Source organism: Phoenix dactylifera, unplaced genomic scaffold (genome assembly GCF_009389715.1).
Source record: "Phoenix dactylifera cultivar Barhee BC4 unplaced genomic scaffold, palm_55x_up_171113_PBpolish2nd_filt_p 000365F, whole genome shotgun sequence".
In the NCBI taxonomy this organism is placed as follows: Eukaryota; Viridiplantae; Streptophyta; class Magnoliopsida; order Arecales; family Arecaceae; genus Phoenix; species Phoenix dactylifera.
The window spans coordinates 17,299-28,397 of record NW_024067819.1 but is presented as its reverse complement, the minus strand read 5'-3'; the positions used below and the strand labels follow the sequence as shown (position 1 = coordinate 28,397).

The window sequence follows — 11,099 nt, the reverse complement described above, 5'->3', positions numbered from 1 at the left end:
ACATGTGGTAATGGCTGGTTTGACTCCATTGTATTGGACCTCTGTGTACCCGGGTTGTTTAGTTGGGATTGATAGCTCTTTCTTTACTTGCAAACCATTCTTGACAAATTTAGACAACATGTGATATTCTGAAAATTTGATGGATCAGGTACTAACAAACTATAGAAAACACTTGTGAACTTGAGTAGTGCACCTAAAACTCAGGCGGTGCCCTGTTGTGGTGGAGGTATTAGTACTCTGAGAAAGTCATGCAATTTGATGCACACTACACTTTTATATTTCCTTGCTTTGACAGTTGCCATGCTTGAAAATATATATCAATTAATTACATGTGTATTAACTTAGGATTTATTTCATATTTTTATTAGAATCTCATGTCATATAATTCATGATGTTTGTGGGTAACATCCCTGAAAACCCTCACGAGACAACACTCGTCCACTAGGGTGTAGGGGTTTAACGGCTTGTTGCACGTGCTAAGTGCAATCGTGATTCCTACGGAAGTGAGTACATATCTTAGTTTTATATCTTTAGCTTCAATAAAAAGTCATAGGTTAAACCATACCTTTTGCACTCTCATTCTATTATCTGCTCATTAATTGCTAGAGACTAACAATAAGCTAGTTGGGGGGTGTGATGAGAGCACAAAAGTGCGATCTATACATCACTTAAATTAGTATTATTGCTAACAAATAATGATAAAATTGCTGTATTAATATTATATTTTTGTGGGGTGCAGGTGATCGGAAATCAAAGCTAAAATGCACATTGGGTTCAAAAAGATGCATCACTATAGGTGACTAGCCAACCGCATGGGTCGACCCCAGTTGCACACTAGGAGGAGGTCAAGTTCAGCTGTCCACTTCATCGCAGCTTCAGTCTTCTATGAGCCCAAGCATCTGAGCCGCGTGCAGCCCATCCACCCGCGTGGAAGAATCGCGAAGCATCTTCCGCATCTGCTTCTCCAGAGCAGCCCAATGTGTGACCCCTCATCCAGTGTCCGTGCAACCTCCCAGCACCCAAATTTCATCCTTCGATCCAGCCATCCATCATCCATGGAGCTTCTTCCGCGAGCCATCCACGGTTCAGATCTCCCAAGCTTCCACAGCACGTCCCAGCTCCATCCGACTTCATCGCAGCGTCCACGTCCGAGTTCCTCACGAGCGCACGCCTCGTCCGCACCTCATCCCAGCAAAGATCCATCTTCCCATCCCGTGATTTCAGCATCAGCGATCATCTCCCGTCCGCGTCCATCCTTTTCTTCCGGATTAAGCAAGCAATCAGCCTTCCGTCTTCCTCGCAGTCCACACATCCTTCCGTGAAGCCTTCCTGCATCCAACTTCTCCCAGATCTCCCAGCCAACCGTGGTGATTCACCCGTATCCACAGCATTCCCAGCCGTCTGCGAGGATCTTCAGCCGAGCCTGCCATGCCACGTCAGCCCCAAGGATCCGTGATCAGCTCCCATCCCGCGTTTGGCCTTCTCGCATCCCGGATACTCGGAATCTCCCCTTATCCTGTGGGATCAGGGACCAATCACAGCATATAAGAGGGTTCTCTCGGTGGGCAAAGGGGAGGGCAGTTCATTCAAAAAAAAAAACAGAGCCTCATTCTTTCCCATTCGGCAGGAAAACAGAGGAGCCCTCTGTCAAAAGAAAAAAAAGAAGAAAGGGAAACAGAGCCCCTGTTTCTGGAAAAAAAAAAGAAAAGAAAAAAAAAGGAGTTTTCTTTTATGTTAATGGAGGGCTGATTTCTTAGGGAGGGAGATGGAGGAACCTTTGATGTATTGCTTTTTGAAGTAAACTCTAAACTTTTGCTTTCAATGGTTTATATTTATTGATATGTTCTTGATTCATATGTAGTTATTTCATAGATAGATCTTTAATGGATTATGATTATTGATATATGGATTGCTTTAGTATTTGATTCGTCGTAGACGTAGAAAACACGACGGATGCTTAGAAATTGAGTTCATATGTTCATGAAACATATACCATGATTAGATCTATCCTACATTTAATCTTTAATCAAGAACCATAAAGTTTATTCCTTGGATGCAATATCATCAAGGGAGATTCCAGATCCCTACCATCTTTATTTCATTGAATTTTGTTTATTATTCTTTGCATTTAATTTCTAAAAATCAAAACATCATTTTAATCCACAAATTTATTGAATTGATTAATCTGAAATTATACTAAATAATCTCACATATATTTCGTTCCCTGAGAATTCGACCTCGGACTCCCGAGAATTTACTACTTGTGCGATTCTCCTGCACTTGGGAGAACAATTTTATTTTTGCATCAAGTTTTTGGCACCGTGCCGGGGAACGACTGATTTATTAGTATAATTTTAGATTTAATCAGTATCTTAGTATTTTTTTTTAGTCTTTTTCTTTGAAAAAAAAATCTTTATTGCTGTTTTTTTATTCCCTGCACAGTCTGCATCAAACTCTGATATCAAAGAAATTAACCGTCTGATTGAACTCAAATTTGGTCTTTAGGTGCAGGACCTGTGTTGCTTTCATCTGAACGGTCTGATTGACATTCTGAAACTTTTAAGACTATCAGTTAATACGAAAACTTGCTGCTGTCTGTTTTGAATTTTCTGCATTTAATTGTTTTAGATCAGAATTTTATTGTTATCATATCTCATTAACCCTTGTTGCTAATTGAAAAGTTAAAAAAAAAAAAAAAAATTTGCTTGATCACCTATTCAATGAAATTTAATGTCATGTCATAAAATATTAAAAAAAAAATCTCTTGATTGTTGCATATAGTATATGGCATCAGCATAAAATACTCTAAGGGCTGAACCCATTTAAAAAGATAAGGTCGGGATTTCATCACTCGTCCTTAGCCCAAAAATCACCCCATTGCATAAATATCCTAAGCTTAACTAAAATCAACTAGACGTTGGCCCCTAAGGACATTCGAGCTCAATAGGATGAAGACCAACGAAAGTTGCACCAATTTCGCTCTGTGGCTTAGTTGATGTCTAGGCAAGCTTTGTCCCTATAAGGGAGATAGTTCATCTGTTCGAGGCAAGTGGTTTTAAGTGGGACCTTTGCGAACGCATCGTGACCCCTCCACTTACCTGGGAGCTTACCTGGTCAACTCGGTTCATTAGACCGGATTGGAGGCTTAGGTGCTCTCTTCAAACTAGTTAGGAGCTGTCTAGAAATTTAAGAAAAATATTAGAAATTGAGGTGTAATGTTTAGTTGCATGTTTGATTGTGAATAGATTTTTGTCTTAGGGTGTAGTTTTAGGGTATCTTTAGTTGGTACTTATATTTATATTTATTTAAAAAAAATATTAAAAAAAATTTAATTAAATTTTGTATGCTAGGTTGGGATAGGGACGACACCGGTCGATTAAGTCTACAACTTTAGATCATCCCTTAGGACACATCCTTGAAATTCCTTCGCAGTATCTCACACCTTGTGAGATGGCAAATTTTCCTGATGATGTAGGAAGTCACCATGGTGATGAAGGTAGACCCTCAGTTATGACACTTCGACAATATTTACATCCCACTAGGACTAGTCAACCTTCATGCATGATTATTCCTGAAAATGTAGGACACTTTGAAATCAAACCAGGAGTAATTCAATTGCTGCCAAAGTATCATGGAATGGAATCCGAGAACCCTTATCTTCATCTTAAGGATTTTGAGGAAATTAGTATCACATTTAGAGTGCCAAATGTATCGGAAGATGTCCTTAAATTGACCTTGTTTTCTTTTTCCTTAAAGGATAAAGCCAAAACATGGCTGAACTCCTTGAGACCTAGATCGCTAGGAACATGGCAAGATATGCAAAGAGAATTCTTGAAAAAATTCTTTCCCGCACAAAGGACTAACTTTTTGAAAAGGCACATTAGTAACTTCCAACAAAAAGACCATGAAACATTTTATGAATGCTGGGAGAGATTTAAAGATTTGCTTCTCTCTTGTCCTCATCACGGGTTTGAAACATGGAGATCCATTAGTTTCTTTTACGAAGGGTTGTCTCCACAATTAAAACAATTTATAGAGACTATGTGTAATGGACTATTTTTGGAAAAGCAACCCGATGAGGCATGGGATTATTTAGATTCTCTCTCAGAGACTGCACAATTATGGGATACAGGGGATAGAGTGAATAAACCTTTGCCTAAGCCTACTAGCGTTGGACAGGGGGGCCTTTATAACCTTAGTACTCAGGATGATATTCAGGCTAAAATGGCAGCCCTTACTAGGAAGGTAGAGGAAATTGAACATAGAAGGATTGAACCCGTCAAGACCATAGAACATAACAGCGAGTGTTGTAGAATTTGTGAGATGCCTGGACATCTCACCACTGATTGCCCCACAATACCCGCATTCAAGGAAGTCTTGCATGATCAGGCCAATGTTATGAATACATATCAAAAATCTTTTAATAATCCTTTTTCGGGTACTTACAACCCAGGATGGAAGAACCATCCAAATTTCAGGTGGAGGAATGACCAACCTCAACAAGTATATAACCCAACTCCTCCACCTCCGCAACCTCATTATGCACACGCACCCCCTCAAAAACCCAGTCTCGAAGAAACTTTGCAATCTTTCATGCAAGGTCAAGCTAAAATCAATGATGACTTAAGAAATCAACTGACAACGCTGACCACTGCTTTAAGTGCTCAAGAGAAAGGTAAGCTACCAGCTCAACCACAACCTAATCCTCAAATCTATGGCGGTAGCAATGCATCATCTTCAACTTCGCATAAAGAACAAGCAAAGAGTATAATAACTTTGCGAAGTGGAAAGGTTATTGACCGACCAGTCCCAGAACAAACACAAGTCATACCTGATTCTGACCCTCCCAAGACAAAAGAAAAGGATAATGAAGAAACTGAAGCACCAACATCTACTGAAAAAATTGAATGTCCTTTTCCTGCACCATTTCCACAAAGATTAAAGCCCTTGCAAAAGCTTGAACCAAACTCTGAAATTCTTGAGCTTTTTAAGCAAGTAAAAATCAATGTACCTCTTCTTGATGCAATCAAACAAGTGCCCTCCTATGCAAAATTTTTAAAAGATTTGTGCACTGTCAAGCGTCGTTTAAATGTCAAGAAGAAGGCATTTTTGGCTGAAAATGTAAGTGCAATTTTACAGCATAACATTCTCCCTAAATATAAGGATCCAGGTTGCCCAACTATCTCGTGCATCATTGGCAATTTTAGGATTGAGCGAGCATTGTTAGATTTAGGAGCGAGTGTGAATTTGTTGCCATATACGGTATATGAGCAACTCGGTTTGGGTGAGTTGAAGCCAACAACTGTGACCTTACAATTAGCTGACAGGTCAGTGAAGGTCCCTAGAGGGATTATTGAAGATGTGTTGGTCCAAGTAGACAAGTTCTATTTTCCTGTTGACTTTATCGTACTGGACACACATCCGGCTTCCAATTCACCATCTCAGATTCCGGTCATCTTAGGACGTCCATTCCTTGCAACTTCTAATGCATTGATCAATTGTAGGAATGGTGTCATGAAGCTTTCTTTTGGCAATATGACCTTGGAACTGAACGTCTTTAGTATAGGCAAACAACCCAGTGATCATGAAGAAAGTAAAGAAGTTGAATGGGTTGAAACCATTGCAGAAGAATATTTGTTAAAAGAAACATTTACTGAATCGGCCGACAATGGTTTGATAGATTGGTGTTCTGAAGGTACCGCTGATGATATGGTCCCACCTATTTTAGATAACTCGGATGTCATGATGGTCAATGGGTGGAGACCGAGAATAGAGGAATTTGAACAGTTGCCACCTCTAAAAGCAAAGATAGTACCATCCCATGAACAAACACCTAAGCTCGAGTTGAAACCTTTACCGAAGGAACTCAAGTATGCCTTTCTTGGATCCGAGGACACATTTCCTATAATCATCTCATCTGATCTGGATCATGCCCAAGAAAGAAAATTACTTGGTGTTCTAACGAAATATAAGGGAGCTTTAGGATGGTCTATTGCCGACTTGAAGGGGATTAGCCCTTTAATTTGCACGCACCGGATATATTTGGAGGACAATGCCAAAACCACAAGGCAAATGCAACGCAGGTTGAATCCTACGATGAAAGATGTGGTTAAAGCAGAAGTCCTCAAGTTGCTTGACGTGGGTATTATTTACCCAATTTTTGATAGCAAGTGGGTAAGTCCTACTCAAGTCGTGCCCAAAAAAGCAGGTTTGACGGTAGTCAAAAATGAGCAGGGTGAACTAGTTCCAACTCGTGTTTCGACGAGTTGGCGCATGTGTGTTGACTACCGAAAATTGAATTTGGTCACTAGGAAAGATCACTTTTCCCTACCCTTCCTAGACCAAGTTTTGGAAAGAGTTGCAGGACACAAATTCTATTGTTTTCTCGATGGCTATTCCGGGTACTACCAAATCGAAATTTCACCTGAGGATCAAGAGAAGACTACCTTCACTTGTCCTTTTGGCACATTCGCTTTCCGTCGGATGCCATTCGGGTTGTGTAATGCACCTGCAACATTCCAAAGATGCATGCTCAGTATTTTTGAAGAAATGAACGAGAAATTTTTAGAAGTGTTTATGGATGATTTCTCTGTTTTTGGCGATTCATTTGATGATTGCCTGTCACATTTACAAGCAGTCTTAGCTCGATGCATGGAAAAGAATTTGATACTGAATTGGGAGAAATGCCACTTCATGGTGCCAAAGGGAATTGTCCTAGGACATATTGTTTCATCGAAGAGCATGGAAGTTGATAGAGCTAAGATTGACTTAATCGCCAAGCTACCTGCACCCAAGACGGTTAGAGATGTTAGATCATTTTTGGGTCACGCAGGATTTTATAGGAGGTTCATCAAGGACTTTAGTGTCATAGCTCGACCATTATGTAACCTCTTATCCCTTGATACACCGTTCGATTGGACCGAAACCTGTCAAGATGCATTTGAAAAGCTGAAGTCTATGCTTAGCACTGCACCCATCGTGCGACCACCTGATTGGTCATTACCTTTTGAGATCATGTGCGATGCTAGTGACTATGCGATAGGAGCTGTTCTAGGACAACACAAGGATAATAAGCCATATGTCATCTACTATGCAAGCAAAACCTTAAATGATGCTCAAATGAATTACACCACCACCGAGAAGGAATTGCTTGCAGTAGTATTTGTATTAGACAAATTTCGCTCTTATATCCTTGGTGCTCCTATTGTTATCTTTACAGATCATGCAGCGCTAAAATATTTATTGGATAAGAAAGATGCCAAACCATGCTTAATACGCTGGATACTTCTACTTCAAGAATTTGACATCACAATCAAAGATAAAAAGGGAGTAGAGAATGTGGTTGCTGACCATCTATCACGGCTAGTTGTTCATGATTTGGTGCCACAGTTGCCCATCAAGGACTCGTTCCCTGAAGAGCAATTGTTTGCACTTTCTACTATGCCATGGTATGCTGATATTGTAAACTTTCTTGTCACGAACCGGATGCCGGAGCATTGGGGATCGAATGATAAGAATAATTTCTTGCGTGAAGTAAGGAGTTATTATTATGATGCCCCCTATTTGTTCAAGTATTGCAATGATCAAATCTTTAGAAGATGCATACCGGATCATGAGATACAAAGTGTACTCTCTTTTTGTCATGCCAGTGCTTGCGGAGGACACTTTGCATCTAAGAAGACGGCAGCTAAGGTGTTACAATGTGGTTTTTATTGGCCTACACTATTTAAAGATGCCCACGAGTTCTGTAGGACATGTGACCCATGTCAATGTGTTGGAAGTATAACTCGTAGGCAAATGATGCCTCTTCAGCCCATTACTGCTATTGAAATTTTTGACATGTGGGGCATCGATTTTATGAGCCCATTTTCACCGTCTTTTGGATATGAGTATATTTTAGTTGGTGTTGAGTATGTGTCAAAATGGGTAGAAGCTGTTGCCTGTAGAACTAATGATCACAAACCTGTTTTGAAATTTCTTAAAGAAAATATTTTTTCACGGTTTGGGATGCCCAAGGTTATAATTAGTGATGGGGAAAAACATTTCTGTAATAAGCCTTTTGAGATCCTATTACGAAAGTACGGTATCACTCATAGAATTGCAACTCCTTATCACCCGCAGACTAGTGGCCAAGTAGAGCTAGCCAATCGGGAGATTAAACGAATTTTAGAGAAAACGGTGAATCCATCACGCAAAGACTGGTCTTTACAACTTTCTGATGCATTGTGGGCTTACCGTACTGCTTATAAAACTATTCTTGGTATGTCCCCGTATTGGCTAGTCTATGGAAAAGCATGTCATCTACCTATTGAATTAGAGCATAAATCATATTGGGCCATTAGAAAATTGAACTTTGAATTGTCAGATGCTGGTTTAATTCGAAAATTACAATTAAGTGAGTTGGATGAAATTCGTCGGGATGCGTATGACAATGCTAGACTTTGTAAAGAACGAATGAAAATTAGGCATGATAAATCAATTCTAAGAAAATCTTTTGAACCTGCACAAAAAGTTCTTTTGTATGACTCTCGCTTACATCTGTTTCCTGGAAAGTTACGATCAAGATGGACAGGTCCTTTCATTGTAAAAACTGTTTTTCCACACGGGGCAGTTGAAATTGAGAATCCATAGGATGGCACAATTTTTAAGGTAAATGGACAAAGATTAAAACCTTTTCTGGAGAATTTTGCAGATGAAGAGGACTCCTTTCCCTTGGAGGAGCCTTCTTATGACTGAGCATGACGGCCAAGGTACGTGTATATTAGTTAGAATTAAATTTTTTCTTTTATTTCTAGTTTTCTTCTTATTTTGTAAGTCTTCTTTTCTGAAAATCAATAGCTCAAGGTATTCTTCTTCTCTCTATTATTTTCTCTATTGTCTCTCATATATAGTTTTCTTGCATTTTTTTACATTGAGGACAATGCAATGTTTAAGTTGGGGGGAGGAAAAATATTTTGAAAAAAAAAAAAAAAACTTGTTTTTGCATTTGATTTATTCTATTACTTTCTTTTCTGAGCAAATGCACATGTATTTTCATATTGAGTGTGTGCAATTATTAATGCAAGGAATACATGCATACTATGACTGATCAGTGACCTATTATTAGATCCCTACACGTGTACTTAATGATAATAGGAAAGCCTCAGGAGTTCACATTTGTTAACTGCATTTTTGTTAGCCTTATCCGTAAAAGAAGTATGAGTATCCTTGTTCGTACCATAAGGTTCAGGATTTGGTTTTCACATAAAGATAGAGGTTGAATATCCCAGTTAGATTACTTAGGTGCCATATGATCCGACCTTGGTTGACCTATAGTCACGATGCAGTCACATATATAATAAAAAATATATATATATGGTTCAGTCTATCTTCTCTTTTCTTGCACAACAAAAAAAAAAATAAAAAAAATAAAAAATCCTCATGATGACAAGTCTGTCCTCGTGGCGTAGTCCGATTCGAGTAATTAAGCCCGAGGGGTGTTTCACCTAATGTCTTGATCCAACTGGATCGGGGGTCATTGGCTGAAAGCTCGCTACACGGATCTTACTAGAGCCTAATGGGGTTGGACTATTGTAATCGTCATATGTGTTTTAAAAATAAAAATAACAATAAGCATGAATAAGGTTGGTTGGACTGAACCTAGTGACATGTGGTAATGGCTGGTTTGACTCCATTGTATTGGACCTCTGTGTACCCGGGTTGTTTAGTTGGGATTGATAGCTCTTTCTTTACTTGCAAACCATTCTTGACAAATTTAGACAACATGTGATATTCTGAAAATTTGATGGATCAGGTACTAACAAACTATAGAAAATACTTGTGAACTTGAGTAGTGCACCTAAAACTCAGGCGGTGCCCTGTTGTGGTGGAGGTATTAGTACTCTGAGAAAGTCATGCAATTTGATGCACACTACACTTTTATATTTCCTTGCTTTGACAGTTGCCATGCTTGAAAATATATATCAATTAATTACATGTGTATTAACTTAGGATTTATTTCATATTTTTATTAGAATCTCATGTCATATAATTCATGATGTTTGTGGGTAACATCCCTGAAAACCCTCACGAGACAACACTCGTCCACTAGGGTGTAGGGGTTTAACGGCTTGTTGCACGTGCTAAGTGCAATCGTGATTCCTACGGAAGTGAGTACATATCTTAGTTTTATATCTTTAGCTTCAATAAAAAGTCATAGGTTAAACCATACCTTTTGCACTCTCATTCTATTATCTGCTCATTAATTGCTAGAGACTAACAATAAGCTAGTTGGGGGGTGTGATGAGAGCACAAAAGTGCGATCTATACATCACTTAAATTAGTATTATTGCTAACAAATAATGATAAAATTGCTGTATTAATATTATATTTTTGTGGGGTGCAGGTGATCGGAAATCAAAGCTAAAATGCACATTGGGTTCAAAAAGATGCATCACTATAGGTGACTAGCCAACCGCATGGGTCGACCCCAGTTGCACACTAGGAGGAGGTCAAGTTCAGCTGTCCACTTCATCGCAGCTTCAGTCTTCTATGAGCCCAAGCATCTGAGCCGCGTGCAGCCCATCCACCCGCGTGGAAGAATCGCGAAGCATCTTCCGCATCTGCTTCTCCAGAGCAGCCCAATGTGTGACCCCTCATCCAGTGTCCGTGCAACCTCCCAGCACCCAAATTTCATCCTTCGATCCAGCCATCCATCATCCATGGAGCTTCTTCCGCGAGCCATCCACGGTTCAGATCTCCCAAGCTTCCACAGCACGTCCCAGCTCCATCCGACTTCATCGCAGCGTCCACGTCCGAGTTCCTCACGAGCGCACGCCTCGTCCGCACCTCATCCCAGCAAAGATCCATCTTCCCATCCCGTGATTTCAGCATCAGCGATCATCTCCCGTCCGCGTCCATCCTTTTCTTCCGGATTAAGCAAGCAATCAGCCTTCCGTCTTCCTCGCAGTCCACACATCCTTCCGTGAAGCCTTCCTGCATCCAACTTCTCCCAGATCTCCCAGCCAACCGTGGTGATTCACCCGTATCCACAGCATTCCCAGCCGTCTGCGAGGATCTTCAGCCGAGCCTGCCATGCCACGTCAGCCCCAAGGATCCGT

The 11,099-nt window shown here is 40.1% G+C and overlaps 1 pseudogene; it reads right to left on the bottom strand.

The window, feature by feature from the left end:
• Nucleotides 1–3,873: 3,873 nt before the first annotated feature.
• LOC120105764 lies at nucleotides 3,874–3,971 on the bottom strand (annotated as a pseudogene).
• Nucleotides 3,972–11,099: the final 7,128 nt, after the last annotated feature.